Source organism: Sinocyclocheilus rhinocerous, unplaced genomic scaffold (genome assembly GCF_001515625.1).
Source record: "Sinocyclocheilus rhinocerous isolate Xijiao unplaced genomic scaffold, SAMN03320098_v1.1 scaffold889, whole genome shotgun sequence".
Classification (NCBI taxonomy): domain Eukaryota; kingdom Metazoa; phylum Chordata; class Actinopteri; order Cypriniformes; family Cyprinidae; genus Sinocyclocheilus; species Sinocyclocheilus rhinocerous.
Genome location: NW_015638024.1, coordinates 2331474 through 2343649, shown reverse-complemented (window position 1 = coordinate 2343649; position 12176 = coordinate 2331474). Strand labels below are relative to the sequence as shown.

Here is a 12176-nt window from a genome sequence, read left to right as displayed (position 1 = left end):
TTCAGTATAGGTGTAATTAAATATATATATATATATAATTTTTTTTTTGTATATTTATATATTTAGGTGAAGGATGTGCAATGTTTTTTTCTCCATATACCATGTAAATCTTCCAGTATGTTAACATAATATAATATAAAAAAAAATTATAAAAAAGCATTAAAATGATCATACTGATCTAGTTTCATATCTGCTTATAGTTTTGGTTCTCCATGAGAAGCGGTCTAAGCACTATACACAATTTAGAGGGACATGTCCTTTCCAATATTCAGATTAGTGGTCATCCAATATGTTATCTTCAATAGTTCATCCTTATAGTTGTGATGAAACGAAAGTAGCGACAGATTTGTTATTTAAATTTTTTGTATTGTACCGAATATATGAGTGAAACAGATTAATGAAAAAGAAAAAAAAGTAGGGCAATGATTTGTTTCTATACATTGGTTGTTGATTGGATGGATCATGGAGGCAGATCTGAATGCAAGCTTAAATACGATATGACAGGCATGGTTTAAGAAGTGGACTAAATGATTAGAGAAGTAGTCTGGCATACATCAGTAGAGAAAAGTGTAATTTCACCAGAAGTTATGAAATTTTGATTTAAAGGGGTCATATGATGCGATTAAAATTTTTCTTATAGACCTATAGCTTTAGCTAGTATCCTGTCTAAAGTGTTGGAAAAAATCTTGCTGGATAGGTTAAATGTGTTTATTAATTCTACAGACAATCAGTTTGGATTTAAGGCTAAACATGGTACTGATCTTTGCATTTATGCATTAAAGGAAATAGTAAACAAGTATAGAGATAAAAATTCATCAGTCTTTATGTGCTTCATTGATGCATCTAAAGCTTTTGATCGGGTTAACCATGCAAAGTTATTTTTTAAAATGAGACAAAGAGGGGTGCCAGAATACATTGTGAGAATCCTGGCTTATTGGTATGCCCACCAGATGATGCGAGTAAAATGGGGCAATAAAGTCTCTGGCCCTTTTGGGGTTAGTAATGGCGTGAGACAAGGAGAGATTTTGTCCCCAATTCTGTTTAATCTTTACATGGATGATCTATCTGAATGTTTGAATGCTTGTAAAACTGGGTGTATGATTGGGAATATTCTAGTGAATCATATTATGTATCCAGATGATCTTGTGGTGTTTAGTCCTAGAGAATAATCGTGGTTGTGGGTGACACGCCATATCTTTTAGCCATAATTCTGGATGGATGATGGCGACATTCAAAGTCTTAACTATGAGAAAGAGGGATCCACTGTCTTGTAGGTCTGATCAGAGTATCTTTGTACCTGTAGAAGTCACTGAAAATCAACAGTGTTCAAAGTGGTGTCAGTTATTATGATAAAAAAGCTTTAAATTTATTTTACAGTATAGTATTTTTGTGTCTAGAGGAGTAATAGAGAGATCAAACCTGTCTGTGCTCATTCTGTCTCTGACTTTATTCATTGTTTTGAAGACAGTAGAAGCTGCCTCCAAGTACAACAGTGATTGTCTTCCCTGGAGACCTCAGTGGTGCCTCAACATGGTTCTCATTTCTATGACGGTCATGTAAAAGTGTGACCCTGCTGTTTTTTCACCTCTCAAAAATATGTAGAACATGTTTGCTCTTGATACACCTCTCCAGTTGGCTTGTACTGCAAAGCTAGCATTGCGACTGGAAGTTTTTTTCAGTTTCAGCCATCATATGTTGAAGTGTTAGAGTGACACTGACAGCCGTATGTTTCTTCCTGTCCTTCCACGCTCTGCCGGAAAACCTGGCAAAACTGCCAGTCTGTTAGGCACTGAGATCAGTCAACAGACAATCATGTTTCCAAACTACTTTGATGTGATGCCTGGCAAAACCTGGCCAAACGCTGACATGTTCATGAATGGCAACCAGGTTTTCAATCTAGATTATTACAACAGTTTTATTAACCTTACAAGGGTAGGTTATTACCCAAAATGAATCATTTACTCTCATTTCGTTCTAAACCTGTATGAATTTTTCAACTGTTTTTGTCCATACAGTGACAGTCAACAAGCTAAAACATGTTAGCAATGTGTTAAACATGTTCATTACAACCGTTTTATTAACCTTACAAGAATAGATTACCCAAAATAAATGAGCGTATTATTGTGCTGGTATTTTGGCAGGTTTAGGACTACCATGGACAGCTGACTCCCAAAGCTTTTGATATTCTTCATATTATGTGCGGTGATTAGTGCAGGAGTAACAGAAATGATCTTTTCCAATCAGTTTAAATAGATTTTTACTTTTTATGGGCATTGCTACCTTTACAATGCCAATTTGTTCTAATCTAATTAAATGTACGCATTTTCTTTTGTGTCAAATTCTTAAATCAATATCAATAAATTCAAATAGTGTGAGACAAGGAGGGATTTTGTCCCCAATTCTGTTTAATCTTTACATGGATGATCTATCTGAATGTTTGAATGCTTGTAAAACTGGGTGTATGATTGGGAATATTCTAGTGAATCATATTATGTATGCAGATGATCTTGTGGTGTTTAGTCCTAGCAGTGCTGGTCTTCAACAGCTTTTAACTATGTGTTCTGATTATGGTCTTGAACATGATATTTTATATAATCCTGATAAGAGTGTGGTTATGATTTGCAGAACTAAGGAGGATAAAAGTATAACAATAACACAAGTTGTCTAATAAGAGTCTCACTGTGTGTGCTAAAGTAAAATACCTTGGACATTTCATCACTGAACGCATGACAGACGATGAGGATATTGAAAGGCAACGCCAAATGATGTATATGCAGGCGAATATACTTTTTCCTCGTTTATAATGGGTTTTAATGTTTTTGTCTCGGCGCTCCGGCCTGACAGGGCATTACCATATGGTAGGGGCGTAACATTTCCGTCTCACGCTTGAGGTAATCGGCCAATCACAACGCACTGGATAGCTGGCCAATCAGAGCACACCTCGCTTTTCAGACCGATGAGCTTTGTAAAAATCGACGCGTTTCAGAAAGGCGGGGCATAGAGGAGAAACAATAATGTACAGTATGTGGAAAATAATGTGTTTTTTGAACCTTAAACCGCATAAACATTTCATTACACCAAATACACAAAATAATGTTCTTTTTAGCAACATCATATGACCCCTTTAAATTACGAAGTCAAAAAATGTTTAAAAAATAAAATATATCCTTATTGTGAACATAAACATTCACAATAAGATCAATAACACGCATTTAGAAAACAGGGTGATTCCTCGTGAATCAACGACTTAAACCTACTTGGTTAGACTTGTGTGGCGGTGATGAATGGTCTCCAGACATCTGGTGTGGCCCCTTTTGAACTTTACACAAATATATGTCATTTCCGTTTGCAACCGTCCGCCATTTTGAACAGGCTGGGCTGGTATGTGGAACGGAACAGACGAAAGAGAAAAAAAGTCAGTTGTCTGTCCCTTGTTTGTACTGAATTGACATAACAGTCTATCCAAATCGTGTATTAAAGAACAAGCTCATGGAGTGGACAGAAACTGCCCTGTAGCCTGTATTAATCCAGTTGAAGACACATGGTGCGGATTCTCAGGATGAGTTGCCGAAATCCACCGGCGGCGGCAGCGGCGCGAAGGACTGCAGCATCTGCCCGGGCCGAATAAACCACACTCTGTCTGTGTCCTCTCACCCTAACTACTAATTTGGCCTGAAAGCAAATCGCTTGAAAGGAATTCCATGCGAGACCGTGAAGAAAAGCAGGTAATGTGTCTTTAAAAGTCTGCTTTTCTTTCTCTGGTATCGGTGCTTTTGTGTGGAGTTCAGTCAGTGTGCACATCAAACATCCCGTGTGGCTAAGCTAACGCGCTAACTGCATATATGTACACGAAGTAACAATTGTCTTGTTATCGCTAAACTAGGGTTGTTTTTAAATGAAATTCTACATTTGAAGCACTTCCCACCCATTGGAAAGTTGGTACGTGCTGGTCAGGGCAACGCCAGCGTAACCTGTTAAAATAAATGGGTTATTATTTCGCTGAGCCCATCAAAAAGGCCTGCTGTGGCCTGTATTGTCTAGTGGAGTGGCATTCGTATGAGCAGCTGTCCCAGTTGCAGGGCTGCATGCATGCATTTTGTTTCAGGAGTCAGAGTTATATAAGAGAGGTTTGTTTACATCTTGCAAAATCTATCATCACACCATTGACCCTAGAGTGTTGCAATGTGTAGTGTGCTTCATTTACCATAACTGATTGTCATTGGCTTACTGTATGTCCAAGGATGAGGATGTTAAATCCTCTTATAAGTTGACAGCACTACTTTTATAATAACTGTACATTTACATTTAAATGTATTTGTTGATTACGATACAATATTTGGAGTGCACAATGACAAGTTTAAGATGGATTTGTACCCAAGTTAGAGCAAGTGAAATGCAGAAAAGATAAGTGAACTTTTAAAAATGGTTGTTAAGTGCTTGTGGAAGACGTGTGTCTTCAACTGCTTCTGATGTGATGTATCAGCAGAATTGTATTTTTCATTTGGGTAATAATGCATGCACATTTACATACTGATTGTTTTGTCGGTTTAATTTGTTTTTTTAACATATCTTTATTTATTTATTATTATTATTATTATTAATTAATTAAAAAGTTTAACCTGGTTGATTTGTTTAACGGGATAGTGGTTAGTTCACCTCAAAAAGAAAATCATGTCTGTCATCATTTACTCACCTTCATGTTTTTCCAAATAAGACTTTTTCTTTTTAGCAACATCATATGACCCCTTTAAATTACGAAGTCAAAAAATGTTTAAAAAATAAAATATATCCTTATTGTGAACATAAACATTCACAATAAGATCAATAACACGCATTTAGAAAACAGGGTGATTCCTCGTGAATCAACGACTTAAACCTACTTGGTTAGACTTGTGTGGCGGTGATGAATGGTCTCCAGACATCTGGTGTGGCCCCTTTTGAACTTTACACAAATATATGTCATTTCCGTTTGCAACCGTCCGCCATTTTGAACAGGCTGGGCTGGTATGTGGAACGGAACAGACGAAAGAGAAAAAAAGTCAGTTGTCTGTCCCTTGTTTGTACTGAATTGACATAACAGTCTATCCAAATCGTGTATTAAAGAACAAGCTCATGGAGTGGACAGAAACTGCCCTGTAGCCTGTATTAATCCAGTTGAAGACACATGGTGCGGATTCTCAGGATGAGTTGCCGAAATCCACCGGCGGCGGCAGCGGCGCGAAGGACTGCAGCATCTGCCCGGGCCGAATAAACCACACTCTGTCTGTGTCCTCTCACCCTAACTACTAATTTGGCCTGAAAGCAAATCGCTTGAAAGGAATTCCATGCGAGACCGTGAAGAAAAGCAGGTAATGTGTCTTTAAAAGTCTGCTTTTCTTTCTCTGGTATCGGTGCTTTTGTGTGGAGTTCAGTCAGTGTGCACATCAAACATCCCGTGTGGCTAAGCTAACGCGCTAACTGCATATATGTACACGAAGTAACAATTGTCTTGTTATCGCTAAACTAGGTTTGTTTTTAAATGAAATTCTACATTTGAAGCACTTCCCACCCATTGGAAAGTTGGTACGTGCTGGTCAGGGCAACGCCAGCGTAACCTGTTAAAATAAATGGGTTATTATTTCGCTGAGCCCATCAAAAAGGCCTGCTGTGGCCTGTATTGTCTAGTGGAGTGGCATTCGTATGAGCAGCTGTCCCAGTTGCAGGGCTGCATGCATGCATTTTGTTTCAGGAGTCAGAGTTATATAAGAGAGGTTTGTTTACATCTTGCAAAATCTATCATCACACCATTGACCCTAGAGTGTTGCAATGTGTAGTGTGCTTAATTTACCATAACTGATTGTCATTGGCTTACTGTATGTCCAAGGATGAGGATGTTAAATCCTCTTATAAGTTGACAGCACTACTTTTATAATAACTGTACATTTACATTTAAATGTATTTGTTGATTACGATACAATATTTGGAGTGCACAATGACAAGTTTAAGATGGATTTGTACCCAAGTTAGAGCAAGTGAAATGCAGAAAAGATAAGTGAACTTTTAAAAATGGTTGTTAAGTGCTTGTGGAAGACGTGTGTCTTCAACTGCTTCTGATGTGATGTATCAGCAGAATTGTATTTTTCATTTGGGTAATAATGCATGCACATTTACATACTGATTGTTTTGTCGGTTTAATTTGTTTTTTTAACATATCTTTATTTATTTATTATTATTATTATTAATTAATTAAAAAGTTTAACCTGGTTGATTTCTTTAACGGGATAGTGGTTAGTTCACCTCAAAAAGAAAATCATGTCTGTCATCATTTACTCACCTTCATGTTTTTCCAAACCCATAAGACTTTTTATATAAAAAAATTATATTTTTAATGGAACTAAGAGATTTCTGTCCCTCCACTGAAAGTCAGTTCACCTGAAACTTTTAAAAATGCACATACACAGAGCACATTAAATATGGTAAACAGAAGCTCAACCGTACTCGATGGACACATGAGAACAAACCTCACTGCTTCTTGTGAATGCTCGAACATGCTAATGTGTCAAGAACAAACCTCATTGGTTTTCATGTTTGAATCAAGTTCCATTTACCATATTTGATGTGCTCTATGTGTGTGCATCGATCATAAGCCTAAATTAAATCAGTTAAATCATATAAAGCGATTATGTCTATTCAGAAGACTTGGATAAACAGTTTGATTGATTTGGATTACTTTTACAAACTCTTAATGAACTTTTTGAAGCATCAAAGTTTTGGTATAATGTACTTAAAATAAAGAGACGGAAATCTCAGATTTCATTAAAAATATCTTTATTCATGATTCAAAGATGAACGAAAATCTTATGGGTTTGGAGCGACATGAAGGTGAGTAATTGATGATATAACTTCTTTTTTTGCTGAACTATCCCTTTAAAATTGTTTAATGTGATGTACACTCTCATGAGGCTAATGAATGCTGGGGACCAATATGTTGAGATCACATGACCAGCAAATTACTGCTCATTTTTATCCCATTAACCCCTCTGTTTTGAACTTGTGGAATAAGTTAATCATGGCTGACTGCAAATTAGGCCTGTCACGATAACAACTTTTTGTTGTGCGATATATTGCCCCAGAAATAATTGCGATAAGCAATATTATTGCCATGTTAAAGACCATTTTATGCCACTGAATATATAATCATAATGTAACAACAAGCTACACAATATCGCGTTCATAATCGCAGGCGATTCGATCTGCAATAATGAACGCGATATTGCCTAATTGTCAGTGAACTACGGCTCTGTGTAGTAAATGCCACTCCATCTGAAAGCAGGTGATGGAGATTTACTACTAATCACGGAACCGGCTTTACTGATGAGATGCGCATGACAATAATTGCACAACCCTAATAAGAAGTCTAAATTTGTATGAATAGCATAAATAGTCATTGTTTTTTTGAAACTCTTAACTACTGAAAGCTTAACTAAAATCTTTTTTTTTTAATTTAAAAAAAAAAATTTTTTTAAGAAGAGATGTTTCAGCTTCCAGTGAATAACCTCACTCGGCTGAGGAAGGCCAGGAAAAAAGTCAAGAGACTGCTGAGTGACATTGGCCTTGACTACTGCAAGGAGCATGTGGAGGTAATTATTCTTGAATTGTCACTGTGTTTCCCAGTCATATTGAACATCAAATGCAACATCATAACACACAACTTGTGTATTAATGCATAAAACTTAAAACTTTGCTTCGTTAATGTTATTTTCTGTCCATTTTCCTGTAGGACTACAAAGATTTTAGCCCCAGTGATTCTTACATGAAACAATTTTACCTTGACATTTGTACGTGGGATCCATCTTGGACAAAGTCACAGGTATGTCACCCATAGCCACTGCAACAAAAGTCCTCAAAGCTAAATATTTTGCATTGCATAAACATTTTGTAATTTGCTTTGTTTTCAAATGTTGCAGGACTACAGAACAAAGCAGTTTTGCTGCTCAGATTGCCCGTTCACCTCCAAGTATTTCTCTGCCTACAAAAACCACTTCCGCAATGTTCACAGAGAAGACTTCGAGAGCAGGATCCTTCTTAATTGCTCCTATTGCACATACAGTGGGAACAAGAGGACACTGGAAACCCATGTCAGGCTCTTCCATATGCCTCATAATATGGTGCGTCAGGGTTTCGCTGGCCCTCACGGAGCTCCAATTGGGGTTAGGGACGGTATGCGGGTAGACAAGCCCTTGTTGGGTGATCGAAAGGAGCTCCCGGTGTACTACTGCAAGAAGTGCACCTATCGAGATAGACTGTACAACGTGGTGCGCAGGCATATCTACAGGGAACACTTCCAGCATGTGACTACACCTTACCTGGGAAAAAACTCAGAGAAGCAAGAAAACAGTGTAGAGGCCCCTGGCAACAGTCAGGGGATTCACTGCAAGAGCTGCCACTTTACACCTCGTTCTTATGAAGCACTGGTGCAGCACGTCATTGAGTTCCACGAGCGCATTGGCCATCAAGTCACTGCTATGATTGGGCACACCAATGTCATAGTGCCGAGGCCCCAGGCGAACTTAATCCAAAGGGGCGTTGCAATTGCTCCTGGTGTGCGTCCTCAAACACCTCAAATGAATCGCTTCAATGTGCCCAAAATGGTGGGGTTACCTGTCGGCAACCATTTCAAGCAAACCCTTGCAGGCAACTCCATGCTTGGTCACCCAGTACGCGTTACACTACCTGATAAAGCTTTCGTGTCTGGTGCGGTCTCCCAGTCACACACAGGAAAACACCTGGGCAGCTTTGGAGTACATGGTGCTACACATCTTAATGCCCAGTCGGCTTCTTTCTCCCCCTCGTTGAAGAGTCTACCTCACTCTTCATCCGTGCATGCTGCTACTGCCACGTTGACGTCACTGCAGGCCAAGAAAGCTTCAGCCAATGCTCTGAACACCTCACAAACACAAAAGTGGAAGATTTGCACCATCTGCAATGAACTTTTCCCTGAAAGCACATATAGTGCTCACTTTGAAAAGGAACATCAGGCGGAGAAGGTGAGGGCGATGGCTAAATACATCATGAAGATTCACAACTTTACTAGCAAGTGTCTGTACTGTAACCGTTACCTACCCAGCGACTCTTTGTTGAACCATATGCTAGTGCATGGGCTATCGTGCCCACAATGTCATTCCACGTTTCACGAAGTAGAGAAAATTGTAGCACACAAACGGCTGGCGCACCCCAACGAGCCAGGGGATCCGCCAACTGATTCTCCTCTTACATTCGATCTCACACTTCAACAAGGAAGCCCCAAAAATGTTCAGCTTATTATAACCACCTACAACATGAAGGAGACCCCTGAAGCCTCTTCAGCTGCCAATCAACCGCCACAAAACAGCGCAATGGCTAAGCCTGCAAAGATGGCTGCAAAGCAGCCAGATACTCAAAGTGATTCTGTGGTCCGAAACATGTCCCAGTCTTCGGTGTCGCAAAAGAAAGAAGTTGGGAAGACACTCTGCCCACTATGCTTCACTATTCTCAAAGGTCCCATCTCGGACGCCCTAGCCCATCATTTACGGGATCGTCATCAAGTACTCCAAACGTTGCACCCTGTAGATTCTCAAGGACCTCAAGATTTAGGCTGAAGTCTCCTGTTGGTTTCTCTACAGACTTCAAGGGGAAAAAGCAGCCATTAAACACTGGACAAAGTAGTCAAAGCAACTGTGCCTTCAAACCATGCCCTGGATCATCCTCAGAACCTATTGCCATTGACTCTGACAGTGATTCAGAGCCAGAAGTGATGCCTAATGAAAATCTTAATCAACAAACTGCAGCGTTAAGGCCTTCAGTAGTTCAGTCCCACACAAAAGGGACATTGCTGCGAGAGAGCTTCCCTTGCGAAAGAGATGTCAGGGGGAGTAGAAGTTCTCCCAGACTTGGGCCAAAAAGTCTAGATGGCGCCGTTTCTAGTTCCAGTCCTGATGAGGCGACCTGGTCTGGCAGCATGTCTTCTAAAGAGAGCCACTACAGACCAGCAGGACGATTCGAAGTGAAGGGGAAGAAAGTTGGGTTGCTTGGTAGATGATGACTTATGGTGACAGTCCCCTTTCTCTTCTATCTATTCATGCTCAGATTTGTAGGTCAGAGCTTTTACCTCACATTTGGCTGACATTGAACATTATGATATGAACTGAGTAAAACATGTAAAGTTGGAGGAGTTACACAGTTTTACTGAACGTACTGTTTACTCTCAAACAATTCTGCTGTCAAAAAAGCAGAAAAACTAATATACTGTATACTGTTTTTTTTTTTCCAACCGATCCATAGTCCTTGGTGAGTTTTTTTTTCTTTTTCTTTTTTTGTATACTGTTCTCTGTATTTAATCATACAGTTGTTGGATTTGTAACAAAATTGATAGGTCTATTGTTTTTTTTCCCTGATTAAATAAAATGTTTTAATTTACTATCAAGTGCTTGGATGTTTTTTTGTTTGTTTGTTTTTTTGTAAAGAATGCAGAATTGAATTGTTATTCTTTTATATTATAAATAAAATTATAACACACAGACCACTATTGCAGTGCAATGTGAAGCAGGTGCTGGAATATTAACTTGAGCTTCAGAGCAATTGGTTGTTCAATTAGTATTAGATGATACTAATACAAACACAGAAAATTAAACATCATCTCTTATTTTATGCACACACCATATCTGTTAAGTCTGTTTTTATTTATCAAGCTCTTGATATTTGTGCATAGATGTTTTCAGGATCTAAAACTGCAAAAGTCTGAGAAAAGAGATTTATTAATTTTACAAACATGTATCTGTGAGCAGTGTTAAGATTCAAGATTGAACGTCTGGCAGTTTGTGCAAGCCTTTGCAAATTGTGAATTTTCTGATTAACGAGTCAACCAGGGGTCAGGATCCACAGATGTTCATGGTTCCTCCTGAGAAGTGATCTGTTCATCTCTCTTGCACATGACTAATGATCAATCATGCAATGATTTGGCCCTAGTATATGCAAGTATGCAAATAATTATATATTTCTGGAATTGCTCCATGAAGTATAAAAGTTTATTTTAAGGCCTTGCTGGAGAACAAAAATTGCAGGTGCTTGAGTTATGTTTGCAATTTTCTTCTAAGCCGCAAAGATACCAAAAAAAAACAAAACAGATACTACTAATGCCAAAGCTTTCAGTGTATCAATGATAAATGAATGTTTATTTAAATTTCAGAGATGCTTTAAACATTTGCAGTCTTGTTATTTAGAAGCTGATCCTGTGGTTAAAGGACAGTAAACGTGATTTCTGGAGATGCTGTGGAGGAGTTGAGAATGTTGTGAATATGATAAGGTATCACTTTCACAGCAGTCTAAACTGAACCGTCCCAACACCTTGCATTAGTGAAAACGGTGGTTATCGAGTGTAAATGCTAAACTGAGTAAATTACTTGTCTTTTTTTGTATGTGTAGGTCACAGAACATACAGGTCAAAGGTCACTGTAGTATGTCCGGGAATGAATTCATACTAAACATGATGCAATGAATTTTCACTACTGAAAATACTTCATTAACGGTCCAATCCAGTACATACTATGACAGTATGTGTATATGGACACAGTGCGATTGTTTGTCACTATATCTTGGTTCTTATATTCTCTGTGAGAATTTCTGTGCAGGTGCATTTATTTTGCCAGCACCTTTTGCACAGCCCGCAGTTGTGTTATGTATACAGATATAACAGTTTTTCCGTGTGAGCTAAATTTAGGACCTGGCACAAGTGGAACCTTGGTTGAATGTTTTGTCACCCTCTGCCAGCTTTATGGAAAGTGTTTCATTTGCATGTTCATGCTCCAAAAGCAGATCAATTGTCAAAGCCTCTGCGGAGTGGATGAATGGACAATGACACTATTATTGCATGGCTGGAATGACATGAAGTCCAAAATTGTGAGCTCCAAACCACAAGGACTAAAACAGTTTGCAATATTTAAATACCATCACCACATTGAAAATGGTCACCTTTGATAGTTAAAGGTATATACATATATAAAGGTCAGCTTTGGTGTCAGTGAGGGGTTACTTAAGCCTAACTGAGGCACATAAGACAAAAACATAATTTATCAGTGTATTATAGTATTGAACTTGCAATATTTCATTAATATATATAAATACTGTATATATATATATATATATATATATATATTTTTTTT

The 12176-nt window shown here is 38.3% G+C and overlaps 1 pseudogene; it reads left to right on the top strand.

The window, feature by feature from the left end:
- Nucleotides 1-4991: 4991 nt before the first annotated feature.
- On the top strand, nucleotides 4992-10241 carry LOC107749472 (activity-dependent neuroprotector homeobox protein-like; annotated as a pseudogene).
- Nucleotides 10242-12176: the final 1935 nt, after the last annotated feature.